We start from the raw sequence: 22237 nt of genomic DNA, 5'->3' as shown, positions 1-22237 counted from the left end.
ACTCCTACCTTACAGCATGGGGAAGTCAAAGATCTTCGTGGTGGTTAAAGTAGATGTGCAGTCAGCACACTGTCTGTCACACACAGCAATGTGTAGAACCAGAGGTCAGTTCATGGGAAGTGATGCTTCACTCAAATGGGCAACTGAAGCGACAGATCCAGATGAAGATGATTATGTACAAGACATAAAGACAAGAAACAATGGCAAGACAAAGAACATTGTGATAAGATATGAAAAGCTTGGAGTTAAAGGAGCGAAGATCAGAAGAGAAACAGACAACAAACTGAACGTCCAAGGAAAATCTCCAGAAGAAACGTGAAATGGAAGAACAGAGGCCAAAAGCAAAACTGGGGAACAGTGCTTTCACCAGACAGATGGGAGAAAGGAGTAGTGATCTGCAGAGCATGGATGATCATTGGACACTATAAGGAAACCATTGAAAATACAAAGAGGATATGCAAATCATTATGGCCGAGACTGGCCAGACTGCTAACGTGGGTTGAAGACAGAGGAAGACCCCTACAGATAATGCCATTGGAGAATGCCAAACTGTGCTTCAGAAACAATGGTACAAGTAAAATGGGAGAAAATCAGAAATGCAGACAAATCTTTGATGACACAGGAATGGCACATGGTACTGCATTGATCATGGATCATTATTGGGCATGTGTATACAAAGCATATATTAGGCTGCCGAAGAATTGGGGAGGTATATGCACATTGGTGAATGTCCATGTTCCAGCATTGGTGATTCCAAAGGTGACCTGAATATTAACAGTTTCCCGAAAGCAGATGCTCACATGAGAAAGAAGATAGCTGTGGAACTGATGAGCCGAATTAAGAGAGAAAATTACTTCTCTGCCAAATCAGAAGAAGCCTTTCATGCAATCCCATACGAACATAGGCTGCTCAGCTTGACCTCATCAGTGTTCACAACAATCCTGATGCCAAGAGTTCAGATTGGAGCAAATACTAAATGGTTGCAGATAAACAGATGGGAATTATTGCAGACATCAACAAAACAATAAAGGGATTCAACACAATCAAGGAAGAGTTAGGAGCGATTCGACTAATGACTCTCCAGAACAGATATGTCCTAGATATGATCACAGCTATGGATGGAGGTGTTTGTGCAAAAATCGGAGAATCATGTTGCACATTTACACCATCTCACGATGACGAAAATGGAACCTTAACAGAAGCCATTGGGATGCTGACGAAACTAAAGAATCAGATGATTGTTGAAGCTGACGAAGTTGATGATGACAGCTGGTTTAGATCACTGTTTTCATGGGTTCCACAATGGATGGCAGACGCATTCAAGATCCTAGGAGCCCTGTTGGTGATGATATTGCTTGGATTCTGTGTTATCAAGATAATAATCTATCAGTGCCAGAAAACTGCAAAAAAGGCCATAGGGATGAAAACCATGATTGACGTAGAGCCAGGAGGGACGCCCAAAGACCTGACTGATGAAGAAATAAGACACTTTGTGATGGCCAGCATTTATGCACCAAAAGGAACAAAGTTTCGGTATCCGAAGAAACATAGAAAATATGTGGGAAAACTGATCTATTGAAATCCAAGTGGAGAATGTCAATTTATGACATGGAACAAAGACGAGCACGAAAGAACAGCAGGATGTTTAAGGGGAGTGATAAAGATATGGACCCCAAAGGAACATTTCTGCAGACCTAGATGTCCAGATACAGAGGATGCAAGGAAAGAAGTAAGAGTGGTTGATGAATTGCCCAGAGGGTGGAGTGAAGAGTGCCAGACATCATCCGCACCCCAGCCACCCCCTTCGAAGTGCCAAGAACGTTCATGCCAAAATATGTGACGTATGAAGAACAGATAAACCAGCAGAGAGCCGCAGTTGGGGAGAATAGCACCTACTAGAGTACCGACAATTAAGCAAACCTGGACAGTAAGGTACCCACTGATAAATCCAAATCTACAGACACGACAAAAGGACGTTTGTCAGAATGGAATACCCGAAGAAGCCAAGAAGATACTAAAAGAAGATGACTGGTGACGTCACGAGAGATCGACTGACACACAGATAGAGTATATAATGACCCAAGAATGCTGATAAAGAGACGGAATGCCATGGATAAGTGACATCTTGGGCCTAAGGTGAAACAGGTGATTTCAAGATGAAGAAACTTATGCCATATGCACGATGAAGACATTAAGCCAGTTTAAATGTGTGCATATGCAGGGAACGGCAAGAAGCAAAGAAATCGTGAAAGCTTGCTGATGCTTAATAGTAAAATAGATTGCGACAAGCGCCAACTATACATATCTACCTCAAAAGCACTTTATAGATGAGTGAAAATCCACTACGCACATGAGCAGAATCGAATCGAGGTTACTAAAGGTCTCAAGAGGAGAGGGCCTCAGCTAACAATTCAAGAATTAAAGACGGAGTGAAATCCTGTTGAAGGTAACCATGCAAAGAAGCCAAGGTTGTGTCAAACTGAAATAGACTAGCAATGCCTACGATTTAAGAGAAAAATAACAAGAGTCTCCTGTTCAGCAAGATCGAGATAAGCAGCAGATGGTTAATGACTGACAGAAGTAAATCAAATACACGAAATTGCATGAAGAAGAGGCCGATTTCACGGTGTACTAGTCACGTGGCAAGGCAGGCAGAAAGGGATGAGACTTTCACACTTACGCATGGAGCCTTATCATACCCATCCTCCTTAAACTATATACAAGGCAGTAATTGACACACAGCCACAGGTGATTTCAAGATGAAGAAACGTATGCCATATGCATGATGAAGACATTAAGCCAGATTAAACGTGTACATACGCAGGGAACCGCAAGAAGCAGCTTATGCTTAATAGTAAAATAGATTGCTGCAAGCCCAACTATGCATATCTACCTCAAAAGCACTTTATAGATGAGTGAAAATCCACAACGCACATGAGCAGAATCGAATCGAAGTTACTAAAGGTCTCAAAAGTTGAGGGCCTCAGCTAACAATTGAAGAATTAAAGACGGAGAGAAATCCTGCTGAAGGTAACCATGCAAAGAAGCCAAGGTCGTGTCAAACTGAAATAGACTAGTAATGCCTACGATTTAAGAGAAAAATAACAAGAGTCTCCTGTTCAGCAAGATCGAGATAAGCCGCAGATGGTAAAATATACGAAATTGCATGAAGAGGAGGCCGATTTCACTAGGTCCTAGTCACATGGCAAGGCAGACAGAAAGGGATGAGACTTTCAAACCTACGCATGTAGCCTTATCATACCCATCCTCCTTAAACTTTCTCAGACCAAGAAGCAGACCCAAGGCCAACCTACAAGGCAGTAATTGACACACGGCCACTGAGGTGAGGAATGGTTGTAACATAAATTGGAGGGAAGCTGGGGTGCAAACTTACTCCCTGCACCTGGCTCATTATTCTGCATGCTGCTAAGCGCAAGTGGAAACGTATGTGTGGGCTCAATGCCAACCCAATCACAGTGGACCATGTAATCTAGGGTCCTATAGAGAGTAGAGCCAATCGGGCGTCGGGCGTCATACTTTTTGTGACGTTCACAGTGGCCAGTTTGAAGGAAGGGCTTGGTTGCCCCACCTGACATTATTATCCAATCCCCTCTCCCCGTTACCATATATAGATATAGCACCTATGTTAAAGTTACCTTCCTATAACATATCAAGTTGCATGTTAGGTTTTTAAGATCACATATCAATGATGACCAGTGTTTGGTATAAATGTTGTTGTTTTTCTGGAATTAAGCGGAGTTTAAGCGAGAAGGAAGATCGAGCGGTTGCTGATGTTCATTGAACTCCCGTTCTCTGTACTTGTCATTAAACTGACTCCCTTTGGCAAACTATTGAGTTGTCATTATTATTTGATGCAGAGTACGAATCTGCATCCCCATCTATCTTGAGGGTGCTGCTACTCACCTTAAAGGGCTGTTTGGAGACCACCAGTCTTATGGGCCGGCTTGGGTCCATCCAGTTCACCTTCTTAAAAAATCACCTGCCACCACTCACCACGAAAAGAGGTCACCGCAAACCGGTCTCCACAGAAGTTATCGTGCCGTTAAGACAGCTGCCTGAAATCACCACACAAAGTTGTCGGCTGGCTAGGTACCCGGGAAATTGTGCTATACGCACCAATACTGCAGCCACTCCTCCATGCTCCACCTACTTACATATGTCACATTAGCCACTTGTCACTCCCCCACGCTCTTCATCCCTTGCTGCGGTCAACACATGGCATACGGCACATTTGGCAGACCCTTCCGCTGGCGCACTGTCCTCCGAGACACCATGGCAGCGTTTCGCAAACATTGTTGACGCACAGCACGCTTCCCTCCAGCCAACCATCGGCCGCGTCCAAAGTTCTCTAACAGCACGCCTACCACAGGCCACTTCGGTCCGCAGAGCGAACTGGGAAATAAGATATCACTAATTTTTAGAGACATACATTTCAGTTATTTCCAACAAAAGTGCTGGTCAGATTCCCAACAAAGACACACAAGCACACTTTCTGACACAAACCCCTGCACTTGCGTCAAATTTAGTGAAAATCTGTACAGCCGTTCGGGCTGTAGCTGTGCGCAAAGATTTTCCCCATTCAGTCTATGGGAAAAAAATGCTTGGGACCCCCCTATAACTTTGCCCCCCCACAAAACCTCCCCAACTTGGCAAAAGAAATTCTAAGCCGACCATATATTTTTTATGCAAAGTTTGGTGAGGATTCGTCCAGTGGGAGTGAAGTTATAAGCTGCCGAAAAAGTTCTCTTCCTATGAATTTAGCGAATGAATCATAACTACACAGCTTCTACCGTGGGCTGTGTAATATACATACACGGCCCGCGGTAGTGGGCGCGTCATTATGGTTAAGTTGCTAAACTCATAGGAAGAGCACTTTTTCGGCACCTTATACCTTTGCTCACCGTGGAGGAATCTTCACCAAACTTTGCAAAAAAAGTATATGGCTGGCTCTGAATTCTTTTGCCAAGTTGGGCGAGGTTTCGTGCAGGGGGGAAGTTATAGGGGAGTCCCAAATATTTTATTTTTCCCATAGACTGAATAGGGAAAACCTTTGCGGACAGCCTGAACGGCTGGATGGATTTGCGGCGGGGCTTGGGCCAGAAAGCTTGCTTTTGGGTGTTTGGTTGCAATCGGACCAGTATTTTTTTTGCAATACACTGAAATGTACGTCCCAAAATATTAGTGATACCTGGGTCCGCTCCGCTGACCCATTTCCCTGCTCGCTCCACGGGCCGATGTTTCATTGGCCTGTGGTACGCTGTGCTGTCGGCGAACAATGGATGCGGCCGGTGGTTGGCTGGAGGGAAGCGTGCTGTGCATCAAAGTTTTTGGTAAACGCCGCCATGGTGTATCGGAGGACAGTGTTGCGGTGTGTGTGGCAAGGATCTACACTACTGTGTGCATGGCTGGGCCTTTTGTACGTAGCAGTGTGCGTACTTAAAATAGGCATATCTGGAACCGCTCCGCCATCCTATTACCCTGTTCGCAATGCGGTCAAAAGTTTGATTGCACTGTAGTGTGCGGTGATGGGATATGAGAACAGTGTTCCATAGCAGCGGCATGTTGTATTGGAAGACAATGCGGCAGCAAACGGATCTGAAAATCATAGTGTACAACATCTGGTGGTGGGAAGAAGGGATGGAAAGGGTGCAGGAGTGAGAAGAACTTCACGTGATATCTATCAATATACAAGACGACAGTGGTGTGACAGCGGTATCCGGTGGCAGGCAGATTTGCTGAAGGGGAGTGCATTCCACGACACATGACGATGTAAACATAGCATGTACAATGGTGTGCTGTGTGAGGTAAGTTCATAGCCCCTTGGCTGCATGCCTGCAGCCCTACCACAGAAAATTATGTTTACTGGTTGAAAAGGTAAGTACACTGGTTGAAAGTAGGTGCTTCATTGTTGCTTATTGTGTCACATTTGGCTGCAGTGCACACAATGTTGGTTGCATGTGTGTGGTGATTGGTACACCAACCTACAGTTGTCGGTGTATGGGTAGAAATGATACAGTGAGCAGTTATGCAGTGTGTCCACTAGGTGTATTAACGGAATAGTGTACATATGGAAGAGGTCCCGGTGCAAATGTTTCTTGTATATGCTTGCGTAGTGTCCATTGCGCAGATTAGTAAGTGTTGCAATGCAGTATGCGCCATTGGTTCTATGCATGTTCTAGAGTGGTGGAAGCAGGCTGAAAGTTGTGAAGATTGTCTTGTTTGGTTGGCATGCTTACAATGGTTTCTGATTGGAAGTGGGTAGCGGTGCCGAACACACCGGTATGTTGCTGCATTACGGTAAGTGAAACACGTGTCGTTGCGTCTCTGCTTGATGGTGTGGCGGTTGGGTGGAAGTGCTGATGCGTATGTTGGCTTTGTGATATTTGGCACATGCATAACTGGTAGCCTGCATTGCTCTGTTATGTTGTGGTGAGCCTAGTCCTTGATCACCGCCTTCACAATATAATACAGCAATGCAGTTGTTACTGTGCATGCTTTTGGAGTTGGTGAGTAGCACACAATGGTTGCGGAGGGCATTGTGCACTTGGTGGAACAGCAGAAGTGAGCTGCTATTCCTTCATTACAGCCTGCACAATATAATGCAGCAATGCAGGTGTTACTGTGCATGCATTTGGAGTTGGCGATTAGCACAAAATGGTTGCACAGGACATTGTGCACTTTGTGAAACAGCAGAAATGAGCTGCTAAGCATACATTACCATATGGTATACATGATTGCCCCTGTTGCACAATAGGTAGCCACATGTCACCATCAGCATTTGCTATTGGTAGCCCCTTATAAGACCCTTCCTTGATAAAGCCTTTTACCACATTGCGCCATGAAAGGAAGTCATCAGCATCAGAAAGTTGCAAAATGCAAAATGTACACAACCACTCACATACCAGTATGCACAGGCAACACAATGTAATTGAGGAACATATGTACAGATATAGCCAGGGTGAAAGTTGACAGACCTGTAGAGGAGGTCCCAGACATGGCCTGCACCGCTGCCCCTCATTTCAAGGTACCAGGAATATACTCGCCAAAATACGTGACATACGAGGAGCAATTGAACAAACAAAGAGCTATACTGGGCCTATGCCCGATGCCCATCAGAACAGCAATACCGGCTGATATGCCTATAACCAGACAGCCACACGGTACCCTCTCAGGCAAAGGTACCAGCAGCTGACATGAAATGAAGACTACCTACAGACTGTCCCCGAAGAGACCCACAGAGCCTTAATGGAAGGTGAATGGTGACGACATGAGAGCCCAGACATGACATACAGATGAACATAAACGACGAACGAAAGATGACGCACAAGGGTGAAATACAAAGAATAAAGATGTAATGGACATGTAAGAAGAAACGATATTGATACATAAAGAGATGTAAGGAAACGAAGCTACGAAACGAGATGGAAGTCTTCAACCAGCTAACGCTTGTAAATAGGCTTGAAAGGCAAGAAGCTAAGTAAACAGAACTGCTTGCAATGCTTAGTAGAAGAATAGAGCGGCATGCGCCAACTATATATCTACCTCAATAAAAGCACACTATACAAGTGCGACTCCATTTTGTAAAAAGCAGAATTAAGCCCAGGCTGCACAGGGCTAGCAAGACCAAGATTCATATTCCAGCCAAAGCCAAAGGGAAGAGCGGAATCGAAACTCAGTAAGAAGCAGCTCAACACCTGGGAATTCAAGGTCAACCTAAGGAAGGGCGGAGAGGTGCAGCCTCAGAGAATTGAAACTTCAGAGCATACCAGTCAGCCAGTGAAGGGCGAGATAAAGAGGCCCCAGGCAGGTGTCGATGCTAAGGAAGAATCAAATACGTGAATAACAAGAAAATGAAGCGGATTCACGGTGAACAGACACGTGACCAGCCAAGGGCAAAGAGGCACCAACGTCTGATGTCACCCAGAACCCAGGATGCCATAACTTTTCCTGATAAGAAGCTACAGTTTCGAGGCCATTCTTAGCCAACTAATTGACACATAGCCCTAAAGGTACTGATTGACGGAAGGGAGGCAGGGTGAATCTTGGGGCACTCCGCATCTGGGTGTCCATTCTGCATGCTGCTAATTAAAGTGGAGATTTATGCCAAGGGGTGTAACCCACCCCATCACAATGGACCAAATAATCTAGGGTCCTATAGCTTGTAGAACCAATTAGACGTCGTAGTTGTAGTGACGTCTATCATGAGTGATGTAGTGGGATGGGCGTAGACACCCACCCGATAAGAGTTATCCAATCTGCATGCTCTGTTACCATATACAGACATAGCACCTATACTTAAGTTACCTTTCTGACCAATAGAATTGCATGACAAACTTATGAGTTTTACACGTCAAATGATGACGAATTGTTCCCATAAAAGTTGCTAGCTGAATGAAGAACGGGGGAAGTTGAAGCGAGACAGACGATCGCGACTCTGTTGATTACCATGTGTTTCCCCGTTTTTTGTACTTGTCATTAAACGGACTTCCCTTTGCCAAACTACTGAGTTGTCCTTATTGAATTGTGTTGGAGTGAGTGAATCCTGCACCCCAACCTCCTCTTGGTGTAGCTATCTTGTTTTACAGGTACTAGAGGATGAGCTCTGACCTATGGGCCCGTCAGAGGACGATCCACCCTCCTGTTACCTTGGTAGCGTGAGAATGGTTCGACCATCAACTATTGATTAATTAATACTGAGACACCCATAGACCGACGGCACGAAGAAACTCTAGGCCTTCGGCAATATCACAAGTCCTTCGCCATTCGGCTGAGTAGACTGAGAAGCTTGCCGTGGACAATGATAGTGTAAGTCCATAAAATCTGCAGTGGGTCTGAAGGAACCTGCCTTTCAAAGCATAACCCTTCTCATTCCCACGGGCAGCGGATCAGAGGAAAAGACCGCAAGAGGTGGGAAAAAGGAGGGGCGGTGATCCTGAAGTTCCAGAGAGGAAAGGATGCGAGCGGTGAGTGAAACAATAAACTCATTACTTTGGCAAATGTCTTGTAGGCATTAGAACAAGTAAGGGAAAGGAAAATAAAAATAGTCAGAAGTAGAGAAGACTGTATATATATATATATATATATATATATATATATATATATATATATATATATATATATATATATATATATATTTGGGGTTAATGACTCGAGTATAATGGAGAAAGGTAGGTTACCGGGAGGACACCCGAAAGAAAAAGTAAGTTACCCGGAGGGCACCCGAGAGAAAAAGTAAGAGGATTCGCCTTGTTCCTGCGCTTTAATACAGCGGTCAGAAGAAACGTGAACTCAGAGCCCACATAATGGGGGACGATTAGACTATGGTGACAATTAAAGACGGCACTAATGGGGTTCGTTTAAACCTCATGTTGGAGTATTGATTAGAAGGCAGGTATATGTGTGTCCAGCTGGTGTCCGTCTAGTCCAGGGGTGCACAACTAATTTTGACAGAGGGCCGAAAGTACCTTACATGAGGGCTATAGTGGGCCGAAAAGTAATTGTGGGCGGGGCGGTAGGCGGGGCATGGCAGGAGGCTTTTTCAACCCCCAATTTGTATTAAACACATGGAAAAAGAATATGTTTTTGAGGGGTAACAATTCTTATTGCATTTCAAACTTACATTTTGTACTACACATTTCCCATTGTTATAATTCATTTCGATTTAGTTATTGTATATCGTCTGTTTAATTAAATTATATATATTTTATTGACCTATGATTGGACATTCCGTTATTTTGGACTGCTATAGTTTGCTGTTTGGGTTGCCCAAGAGGAGTATGGCCTTTGTTGAGTCAGGTTTCCTCAAAAAAGAAAAGGATGTACATCTCTTAACTGTGCCTGTTTTAGATTTATTATTGGCTCCCACCCCCAACCAAACACTATGCCCCATGGCCCCCACGCCCCCAACCAAACACTATGCCCCATGGTCCCCTCATCTCCAACCAAACACTATGCCCCATGCCCATGTCCCCCACACCCAACCAACCACTATGCCCCATGGCTCCCTCACCCCCAACCAAGCACTCTGCCCCATGGCCCCCGCACCCTCAACCAAACACTATGCCCTATGGCTCCCACCCCCAACCCAACAATATGCACAATGTCCCCCTCACCCCCAACCAAACACTATGCCCCATGGCCTCCTCACCCCCAACCAAACACTATGCCCCATGTCCCCCACCTCCAACCAAACACTATGCCCCGTGCCCATGTCCCCCACCCCCAACCAAACACTGTGCCCCATGGCTCCCACCCCCAATCAAACACTATGCCCCATGGCCCCCTCACCCCCAACCAAACACCATGCCCCATGGGCCCCTCACCCCCATCAAACACTATGCCCCATGGCTCCCACCCCCAACCAAACACTATGCCCCATGGCCCCCTCATCCCTTTCCAGACACTATGCCCCATAGCCCCCTCACCCCAACCAAACACTATGCCCCATGTCCCTCACCCCCAACCAAACACTATTCCCCATGCCCATGTCCCCCACCCCCAACCAAACACTATGCCCCATGGCTCCCACCCCCAACCAAACACTATGCCCCATGGCCCCCTCACCCCCAACCAAACACTATGCCCCATGTGCCTCACCCACAACCAAACACGATGCCCCATGTCCATGTCTCCCACCCCCAACCAAACTCTATGCCCCATGGCTCCCAGCCCCAACCAAACACTATGCCCCATGGCCCCCTCACCCCCAACCAAACACTATTCCCCATGTCCCTCACCCCCAACCAAACACTATGCCCCAAACACACTCTCAAGCATGCACCCATACAGACCCGAACACCCCCACCCCAACTCAGCACACACACTCTCAAGTATGCACCCATACAGACCCAAACCCCCCACCCCCCAACTCAGTACACACACTCTCAAGTATGCACCCATACAGACCCAAACCCCCCACCCCCAACTCAACACACACACTCTCAAGCATGCACCCATACAGACCCGAACCCCCCCACCCCCCAACTCAGCATACACACTCTCAAGCATGCACCCATACAGACCCGAACCCTCCCCACCCCCCAACTCAGCACACACACTCTCAAGCATGCACCCATACAGACCCAAACCCCCCACCCCCAACTCAGCACACACACTCTCAAGCATGCACCCATACAGACCCAAACCCCCCACCCCCCAACTCAGCATACACACTCTCAAGCATGCACCCATACAGACCCGAACCCTCCCCACCCCCAACTCACCACACACACTCTCAAGCATGCACCCATACAGACCCAAACCCCCCACCCCCAACTCAGCACACACACTCTCAGGCATGCACCCATACAGACCCAAACCCCCACCCCCAACTCAGAAAACACACCCTCAAGCATGCGCCTATACAGACCCAAACCCCCCACCCCCAACTCAGCACACACACTCTCAAGCATGCACCCATACAGACCCGAACCCCCCACACCCCCAACTCAGCACACACATTCTCAAGCATGCACCCATACAGACCCGAACCCCCCACCCCCCAACTCAGCACACACACTCTCAAGCATGCACCCATACAGACCCAAACCCCACAACTCAGCACACACACTCTCAAGCATGCACCCATACAGACCCAAACCCCCAACCCCCCAACTCAGCACACACATTCAAAAGCATGCACCCAAACACAGACCCGAACCCCCCACCCCCAACTCAGCACACACACTCTCAAGCATGCACCCATACAGACCCAAACCCCCCACCCCCCCACCTCAGCACACACATTCTCAAGCATGCACCCATACAGACCCAAACCCCCCACCCCCAACTCAGCACACACACACTCAAGCATGCACCCATACAGACCCGAACCCCCCACCCCCAACTCAGCACACATATTCTCAAACATGCACCCATACAGACCCGAACCCCCTGCCCCCCAACTCAGCACCCACATTCTCAAGCATGCACCCATACAGACCCGAACCCCCCACCCCCCAACTCAGCACACACACTCTCAAGCATGCACCCATACAGACCCAAACCCCCCCCCTTCCAACTTAGCACACACATTCTCAAGCATACACCAATACAGACCCAAACCCCCCACCCCCTCATCTCAACATACACAACACAAACACTCAAAAACAAACATTCATACACATCCGACACCCCCCATCTCAACATACACAACACAAACACTCAAAAACAAACATTCATACACATCCGACAACCCCCTACCCCCATCTCAACATACACAACACAAACACTCAAAAACAAACATTCATACACATCCGACACCCCCCCAGCCCCCCATCTAAACATACACAACACAAACATTCAAAAACAAACATTCATGCACATCCAACGCCCCCCACCTCAACATGCACAACACAAACACTCAAAAACAAACATTCATACACATCCGACACCCCCCCAGCCCCCCATCTCAACAATGCCTTCCGGCATCAAGCCTTACTGGCCACGCCAGCCGTAGTGCTGGCCCTCCATTGGTGCAGCACACATGCACTACGTGGCTCGTAGGAGCGACGTGGTGCATGTGTGCTGAGCCAATGACGGCAAGTGTTTTGTCCGGCCCGGAAGACAACAAAGACTTTCCTAATGGAGGGCGACCGATGCTGCTTGCGGGCCGCCCTCCATTAGGAAAGTGTTTGTGCCTCGTGGGCTGGACAAAACAGCATGGCGGGCCGCAACTGGCCCGTGGGCCGTATTTTGTGCACCCATGGTCTAGTCTGTCAAATGTCTGTCATGCGTATCCTGTTATATGTCAAATGTAAAGAACTGTATCATTGATTGTTTGAAATGAAGTTTGGGCTTTACGCGAATCCGTAACTAAGAGGGAATCGCCAATGGATTGATGTTCTTGAGAAAATTGATGATATAGAATTTTGGTGGGAAAGATTGGATTGGAGCTTGCGTATTTGGTGCTCGCTCATACTGTTGGACGTGTGAAAATAGCATAAAATATTGTTGGTAACGAAATTCGAAGTATGGAAGAGATAACCCCACTTGCCCATTTGCAAGCAGTTGCCCAAACATGCACCCAAGCTTAAAAAACACAGCACAGAGTGGGTTAAGGGTACCGCCCACAAAATGTTTATGCCATGGCCACAGAACGGGTCCTTATCTAAAGCCGTTTTACAGCATATGACGACTTATCTACATGCCACATACACAGGCAAGAAACTAGAGAAGCGTCTTGCTGCTCTAGAACTGTGGAAAATGTTCGAACAGCCAAAGGAGGAAGAGCCTCCTGCAGACTGGATATTAAATGTATGCACGGAGGGGGGTGAGACGCCTACCGCGCCACCAGTCCCGCCTGATCCAGAGATCAAGGGGAGTAAGACAGAGGGACTCTATCCGCTAAGAGAATTTAAGGCAGCCACAGGGTATGGCAAACCCGCATATGAGTCACCTACGTACAGTAGTGACGAAATCAAGGAGAAGGAGCAGGAAATTAATTTTACCTCCGCAGTCCCGAGGGACAAGGAGAGACGCGATGAGGAGAGGAAAGACGAGGCACAGAGTTGTGCACCTCTTGTTAAGGAGAGAGAGGGAAAGAAATGGAAAGGAAGCAAAGGCAGATCTGATGAGATTGCATTTGCAAAAGATGAATGGAAGGGAGGACAGATATTGTTGAAACTCGATGGTAAAGGAAGAGGTGATGTGAGACCAAGAGAGAAGTCTGATGAGACGCAAGGAAGGGAGAGAGAAAAGGAGAAGGTAATGAGGAACGAAAAGGTAAAAAGGAAGGATAGGCTGAGACGAGAACAACTTTATCGCGAAGAGCAAGGAATACCGCTCAGTCGCACACAATATGCAGCCTATGAACAGTACAGGCAGAACATGCTAAGGTTGGAAGAAGAGCAAAGAGTACATGAAAAGAGAGTAAAGAGACGGGAAGATGAGGAAGTTAGAAGGGCAAAGGAAAGTAGAAATGAAAGAAGAAGGGAAGAAGATAAGACTAGAGAAGAAGTGAGGAAGCGCAAGGAAGTCGATGATGATATAGAACGCAAACGTAGACAGAGGGCACGGGATCTTGAATATTTGGAGCGGGAAGTTAAAAAACCCAATCCTGTTGTAGAATGGGAAGACATCAAAGAATTCTTTCCTGCGTACGAATTAGTACCAGGCATGAGTGGGGCAAATATTGAAGATGACTTCGACACCAGAAGCATCGGGGAAACGATCGATAAAATATACGATGAAATGGGGCTGCAACAAATTTCCCAAGGGGGAAGGGAAGATGAGTGCTTGGAAAGCACTCAGCCGTACGACACTGAGGATGTCACCCGAAGTAGTGGAAGCAGGGAACTGACCCTAGATAGGCTGGAGATTGGTAAGAACGAAGAAGATGCAAGGAATTGCGTAAATTGGGAACAGTCAGAGTCCGACTCTGGTGGGGAGATGGAGGACGAGACACACGAAGAAGGGAGACGGCACGAGAAGCGGCTCCCAAGGGACCAAGGGGTACGATGGTCAGACGCTAGCGAGTCCGCACCTAGGGTATCAGAGTCCGACGCGCAGCCTGCTCGACAGGAGGGTATACCCCGCGGTGAGAGGGGGGTGCCAGAACCTGCCTATGTAGACAGATTGAGGACATTGCCAGGTAGACGGCGATGCGGGAGTGCTAACCCAGCGATAGACAGGAGAGCTATGGGGAAGGAGAAGGAAGACTGCGCATTTCAATTCCCGCTGCAAGAAAAGGGGGGCGCAAGACCACAATATATTCCATGGGCACACATGGATCGAGAGAACCTGAAAAACAAGCTCCCAATGCTGACATCGGGAGCTGGGAAGTGGATACACGAGTTAGACAAAATGACAGGCGGTGTCACGTTAGCTATAGGGGACATTAAGGGTCTCCTGATCGCCATACTTGGTGAGAGAGCAGACAATGTGTGGAAGCGGGCTGGGTACCCTGGGGTAACCATAATTAACACTACCCATGATGGAGCACCATTCAATAATTGTAGGGCAGCAGTATGGAAAGCGCTGCGAGTGCCTTACCCAGACACTTCCGATATGGGAGTCAGAGGATCCGTTGATTTATATCCAGAATTTTCAAGACGCATGGGTGCTCGAAATGCATGAATCTTGGACAAAATCTATCCCTGTATTCTACCATATTTTGTGCCAAGGGTTGCCTGAACCGGTGCAAAAACAGCTCAAGAAATTGGTAGGTATAGAAGCTAAACCATGGGCCGAAATACAGTTGACAATTGCACACTACTGTAGATTGTTGCAAGAGAAGAATCAAAAAAAAAAATTCATAAGGGTGAGGAAGCGAAGCTGGTGCAAAAGAAATTCTCAAAATATGCTCTTGAAGGAGCTATGTTGACGAGCCCAGCTGAACCAAGTGCACAACAAGGGACTAACCCCTCGCAGAATAACCAGGGTAACGCAGGATTTTACCCGAGTGGAAGGGGATTTAGAGGAAGAGGATGGCAGAGTAATCAGGGAAGGTTGCAAAGTAATCCGGGAGGTTTCCAGGACAATCAAGAGGGTTTTGACAGGACATGTGGCATGTGCGTGCAGAAACAAAGGCGCGTGGCAAAATGGACAAGGAATGGGAACAGGCATGGTGAACCAGCCTGCCTTCCCGCAACAGGGCGGTGCACAGAATCACACAGTGCAGCAACCGGCACTGAGCGTGCAGCAAGGTGCACAGCAATGGGTACAACCCTCAAACATGGAGAACTTGCCACAGGGACAATCCCAACAGGCACCGCCGCAAAGATCACAGGGAACAAACTCCGGAGGGGGAGTCAACCCTGGAAATGGAGGAAATCCACAAGTGTACAGTGGACCGAACTTATATATACAATAGGACAGATCAAGGGGAACTCTGATGTGCTCTATCCTATCAGTGACACCAGACCCTAACAGGGAACCAAGGGTAAATGTCGTCATAGGGGGGGAAGAATATTCCTTCTTAGTTGACACGGGTGCAACGCACTCGTGCATACGAGAAGGCAAGTTTTCCTTGTCCGGCCAGGCCATAGATACTCAGAGTTTCACAGGAGCTCACAGTAGAGTTCCCTTTACGGACAATCTCCCAGTCTCTGTGGGGGATTTGGGGATGAATGTACCCTTATTATATTCACGCCAGACCCCAGTAAACATTTTGGGTCGGGACTTAATGACAAAGTTGAATATGACAATTTTGTTTATAGAGGATGGCATAGTATGCTCCACTCTAGGAATGCATTATTCAAACGAGTGTGAAGTAATCAGAGCATACTCCGGACGCATAGCCATGAGAGCTATACCATTAGAGCCAGAAGTCTTTGCGTATGGTGTGTGTGTGCTCATGGCGGGATTGCCAGGCCTCGCAGATAAAACTATGAGAATCCCTGATGAGTTCCTATTCAGACCAAGAATACCTATCCATGAAGAAGAGGGACAAGTATTTCCCATAATGATACATACTGCCGCAGTGCGAGGGAAGGTAGCCCTGGTCGAAAGGTATGATGAGGAAGGCAGAAAATGGTGCGCGATTATTGCCATTGAAGAAGGGTATCGAGTGACTGACGTCACTGATGATGATCTGTTCCAAGAACACCCTGACCTAGAAGAGACTAGGGTGGAAGTGAGTCTCATATTTTGTGTCAAAATGATCAAACGAGAAGTGCCACAGATAATGATATGGCACTGATGCATCCAGAATACTTCGATGATGACATGGCCCAAGTGCCTGTCTCAGTATGGACTACAGGACCCTATGACGTAGGCCTCCTGAAGGGGGCAGAAGAAGTGAAAATTAAACTGAAACCAGGAGCAATTTTACCAAGAGCGCGACAATATCCAATGTCCAGAGAAGCGGATGAAGGGATCGCAAAGACAATTTCCGCCATGATGGAGCAGGGCATCCTAGTGACGTCAGAATCACTCTGTAATACGGTGATTTACCCCGTCAAGAAATCTAAGGGAAGGTCTTGGCGTTTAATCCAAGATTTAAAAGCATTAAACGATATTGTTGAAGGCGAGTTCCCTCTAGTCCCTAATCCATCTACAATCCTATGCAACATACCCACTGAGGCAAAATATTTCACGGTGATTGACTTGAAAAATGCTTTTTTCTCAATAAACACGGGTATTGTGAGTCTCCGTCCATTTTCAACAGAATCCTGCAAATGGACCTAAGCGATATTGCAGTAGACAGTGTTGTTTTGCAGTATGTGGATGACATTCTGATCTGCAGCACCACTGAAGAGCAATGCAGGTGCGATTCTGTCCAGCTACTGACTATATTGGCTGAGAAAGGATATAAAATTGACCAGGAAAAGTTACAATACTGGCAACAAGAGGTGCTGTACATAGGCCAGCTAATCTCACATGAGGGGAAAAAGGTAACAACAGAAAGGGCTGAAGCTATCATGAACACGGCTAAGCCGCTCACGATAAAACAAATGCAGAGCTTCCTAGGCCTGTGCAATTATGTCAGAGCATGGGTCTTCGATTACAGCTCTTATACCAAGCCCTTGCTTCAGGCCCTAAAGAAGCCCCAGGCAACAAAGGAAAAAATTGAATGGACTGAGGCAATGGAGAAGGGGTTTGCAGAACTCAAGGGGGCGATTTGTAAGGCCCCAGTTCTTAGGATTCCTAATTATGCAGAGGAATTCTACCTGTTTTCACATACAGATGGCAATGTTATGACGGCAGTACTCGCTCAGCGAACCTCGCTGGGGTATAAGCTCTTAGCGTATTACAGTGTGAGTCTGGACCTGGTTATGAGAGGCCACTTCCCATGTGAACAAAATTTTGCTGCCGCCGTGTTCGCCTTGGAAAAGGCGTCATCCATTGTAATAGGATGCTCCATGACGTTATACGTCGAGCACTCATTATTCACCATTCTAGAGAAACCAAAGGGCACACTGACATCACAGAGAGCGTCTGCCTATGAGGTTATTATCTCTAACCCATCGATCAAAGTAGTTCGATATAAAACAGTAAACCCTGCTACATTCATAGCTGAGCCAGTCACAGAGGGAGAACCTATACACGACTGTGAAAACTATGAGGAATTCTATGAAGAAATCCTCAGGGTAAAGGAAAATGCCCTGGCAGGTGGTGAGATCGTGTTCATTGACGGTTCATCGAGAATCGACCAGGAGGATGGACAAAGATACACAGGCGTGGCCGTGGTAAAACACCTAGCGAATGGAGAGTTTCAAGTACTCGTCAGTGCACGAATACCATCTCACTATTCAGGACAAGCTGCAGAACTATTGACGTTGATACTCGCCATTGAGAATCATGTAGACCGGGAAGTAACAGTGTACAGTGACTCCGCCTATGTGACGTCAACGGTGCATGCAGGCTTAGCACGCTGGAAAAGGAGTGGCTACCTACGAGCGGACGGCACACCAGTGCAACATGCAGCCTTATTGGACAGGCTGATAAAGGCACTACAGCTCCCAGTGGGCATAGCGGTCGGGAAATGTGCCGCCCACACCAAAGGGACGGATTTTGTGTCATGCGGAAACCATGAAGCGGACACGGAAGCCAAGCGTATGGCATCCAAGAGTGAAACAATCATGGACTTGGAGGTGGCACGCACCCATGAGCGTATGATGGTAGCACTAGCCACACCAGAGGCCTATAGCAATATGGGGCAGACTCAACTAATGGAGCTCCAAGGGGAGGCACCTCAGGAAGAGAAGAATCTATGGAAGCATCGAGGGTTTTCTTTAAACCCCTCTGATGGGTTGTGGAGGCAAGACAGCACTGGTAAACCAGTAATGCCTGTCGCCCTACTAAAGATAGCATTGGAGCAACTACATTACCCGTTTCATATGTCAAAAGAAAATCTCGCTACAACGCTTGCAGAAGACTGGTTTACACCGAATTTAGCAGAGCATGTTGTATTCTTTATGGTGAACTGCATAATCTGCCAGCAATTCACCGCTGGGCACACATTAAAAGTAGTGAGAGGAATCATCCCCCAGCCAAATGGGCCTTTTCAGCAATTACATATCGACTATGTCGATATGATTCAAGTGTGCAACGGGTACAGGAACATAATTGTGGTGGTGTGTCCATTCTCTAGATGGATAGAAGCAGGTCCCTGTACACACCCCGACTCAACCTGTACTGCTAAGGTCCTGGTAAGGGAAGTGTTCCCTAGATGGGGGTGTGCGAGGTAATGAGGTCTGATAATGGGGCTCACTTTGTCAATGCAATATTTGAGCAGATCAGCTTGTTGCTTGGTATAAAGCACAAGTTCTCATTGGCGTATCATCCTGAGGGCAATGGTATATGTGAGAGGCTCAACGGCTTGTTAAAGGAGAGGATAGCCAAGTTGAAACTCACTCTAAAAAAGGGATGGCTGCACAGTCTACCACTGGCATTGTATGCTCTTCGGAACCAGCCAGGCTCCCACCATCATCTCACGCCGCACAAGATAGTCACAGGCAGAAGAATGAGGACCCCCCGTACCCCCTGAGATAGAGCTAGATGTGATGCCCAGCCAACTAGAGAGGTCTTGGGGACCAAAATGCAGGAGTATTTGAACTGCATGACATCAAGCCTCTCTGTCATTTCAGGCCAACTGCAGCGACGGCGAAAAGGGTGCAGCACAGCACAAAACACAACAGGAGGTGCTGAAACAGACACAGTTCAAAGTCTATGTGTGCCCCTCGTCTTCTCTGATGATGCAGTATTGATAAGGAACCATACGAGGAAAAAGTGGGACGAGCCAAGATTCAATGGCCCTTTCATCGGGGAGGACTGCACTCCTTCAGCCGTCAAGCTGCATGGCAGGAGGGCATGGCTCTTCCTAAATGACAATGGCTCTTCCTAAATGACATTAAACCATATATCCGGGAGAGCCCTCCAGTTGCACATCACCGCGAAGAAACCACAGACAACGGGGAAGAACCTCAGCACATGCAGATGAGATCCATGACGAGGAAGAAGGACGCATAAGCAGCAAAGACCAGAAAAGGAACTCCTGCGCAAGTTATGGCTTAAAAATAGGGACATTTTCCGCAGGGAAAAAGGTGGAATAAGGACATAATACAAACACTCTGTGCATTATAGTTGCAGGGTGAAGAAGAACGAAAAGGGGACAAGGGTTTAAAATGGACACTGTACATCACAGTCGCAGGGAAAAGAAGAGAATTGTGCATCCAAGCCACAACACACTGATCACACAAACGTTTGAATCAAGCCATCCTTGAGCCTTGCTGAAAAACAAAGACTCTGATATGCTGTGAGCAAAAGACTTTTCAAAACAGTGTCCTGAAGCAGCCAATATCGAGACGTTGTTTCACAGACAACATGGTATCTCAAGGAAGAAATCTCACATGGGATGTATTGACCTACTTTCACCTAGTGGTAATTTCATACCCGTCAGTCGTAGGAAGAGTCTCCAGTGTCACAGACTTTATACAAGATCCTGCTAATAAGAAGGTAATCTAGCAACTACTGTCTGTCATCGGGGAAGCCCTCGCTGAGTTGCCCGCATACAGAAATAAGGACACAAATGCTTCCACCTCAAGTGATCATCGATGAACTGACATACACGCTTTTCTTTCACATCATAGAGCAGTGGTCTTCAAACTTTTTTGGCCTGGGCCCCCCCCTGAGCAAAGTATGGGCAGGCCGGGCCCCACCAAAAGTGCCAGATGGACAGTATGTAGAAATCGCTATGAACTTTTGCACGCCGTCACCGTACCCTACTCCCAGTACAGACCCTGGGCTCTCCCCACCCTACTCCCACCACTATCCCAGTGCTGCCGCCCATCCTGCTCCCACCACAGTCCCATAACACAAGCATACACACATCCATACACATTTAAATGAAATATAAATCGCCATAAACGTACCTCGCTTGGTTGCTAAAATGCCCCGCTCCAGGTTGCCCTGCCCGTATGTGTGAGGAGGCGCAGGAGCACCCCCTCGCACATATATACATACATGCAGTGCCCCAGCCAGCATTTCCAATGAGCTTTGTAAGGCTGGCGAAGCAAAACACCCCCAGCGTTGCATGGCTCAGTGATCATTTGCGGCTGGGGAAATGAACTGTCAAAGGCAAACAGAGTTTCCCTTTGACAGTTCAGCCAGCCCAGGAGCACTCCCTCAGCTGGAAAAAGCAGCTGAGGGAGTGCTCAGTGTTTCACTGGGCTGGCTCTTCGGCTCCTCCATAATGGGAGAGGTGGCCAGTGGGTGGACGCCCCCCTCACCCATTATGGATGAGCCGGAAGGCTTGGACTGGCCTATAGGGCAATAGGGCGATGACCGTACTGAAAATACAAAATGCTAGTGTAGGCCAGTAAAAATGGGCCACTTTTTTGGCCAATGTGGGCCAGTTTGAGGAGTTACTTCACTATGCAGCTAGTAGTTTTGACCATTGTTGCTGAATAAATATTCTTTAAATATCACCATTTGTTTACATTTGAACAAAAAACAACCCCTTGGGTACTGTTCAAACAGTCTGTGACTAAACACTGAATATCCTTTTGCAACTGCTGGCCATTTTTCCATTAGTGCCTAAGACCATTTTATGGCCCAGTCTGACCATGTGAGCTGGCCCTTCCCATTTCCTCCAATCTAAAAAAGAAAAAAAAAAGAAAAATAATGATTTTTTCTTTTTTTTTTTTACATTTCATTCTGGGCTCTGGCACCCCCCCCCCCTTGTCGGGAAAACAACGGATACCTTCACGTACATCAGGGATCCAAGAAACATTGAACACTTGAACCAACTTTGGATCAAGCTAAACTACTTGGTCGCAACCCACGCGGCAGGAAAGTGCAGAGACTGTTCACGTCAAAAGAAAGGCCTGTGATCCAGAAACCAGCCAAGCAGGACAAATGTCCCTGTCACCCGAGGACAGACGGCTGGCACATAATGTCCTGTTTCGTCTAGTCACTGACTATCCAGAAATGGTAGGAAGGCCTGCAGAGGTTGACTTCATCACCTTCCTCAGAGACCCAGCTAATGTCGCACATATGGGCACACTCCTCCACGGAATCATGCTCCAGTTGGAGCTATCCAACTTCCAGCAAGAGTACCTGAGGAGATTCCGGTGAAACTTTCCGCCGTGGGACAGATTGAGGAGACAGAGACACAGCTCTTCATCTTACCGCCGTGGGACAGATCGAGGAGACAGAGACACAGTTCTTCATCTTACTGCCGTGGGACAGATCGAGAAGAGCAGAAACGAGAACTTCACCATTTTGTTTTTCATTTTTTTCATGTTATTGTTCACGTTATTTTTATCTTTATTTC

Source organism: Ambystoma mexicanum, chromosome 6p (assembly GCF_040938575.1).
Source record: "Ambystoma mexicanum isolate Mex_15411 chromosome 6p, UKY_AmexF1_1, whole genome shotgun sequence".
Classification (NCBI taxonomy): Eukaryota; Metazoa; Chordata; class Amphibia; order Caudata; family Ambystomatidae; genus Ambystoma; species Ambystoma mexicanum.
The sequence above is the reverse complement of the archived record's forward strand: the minus strand, read 5'-3'. Positions refer to the sequence as shown.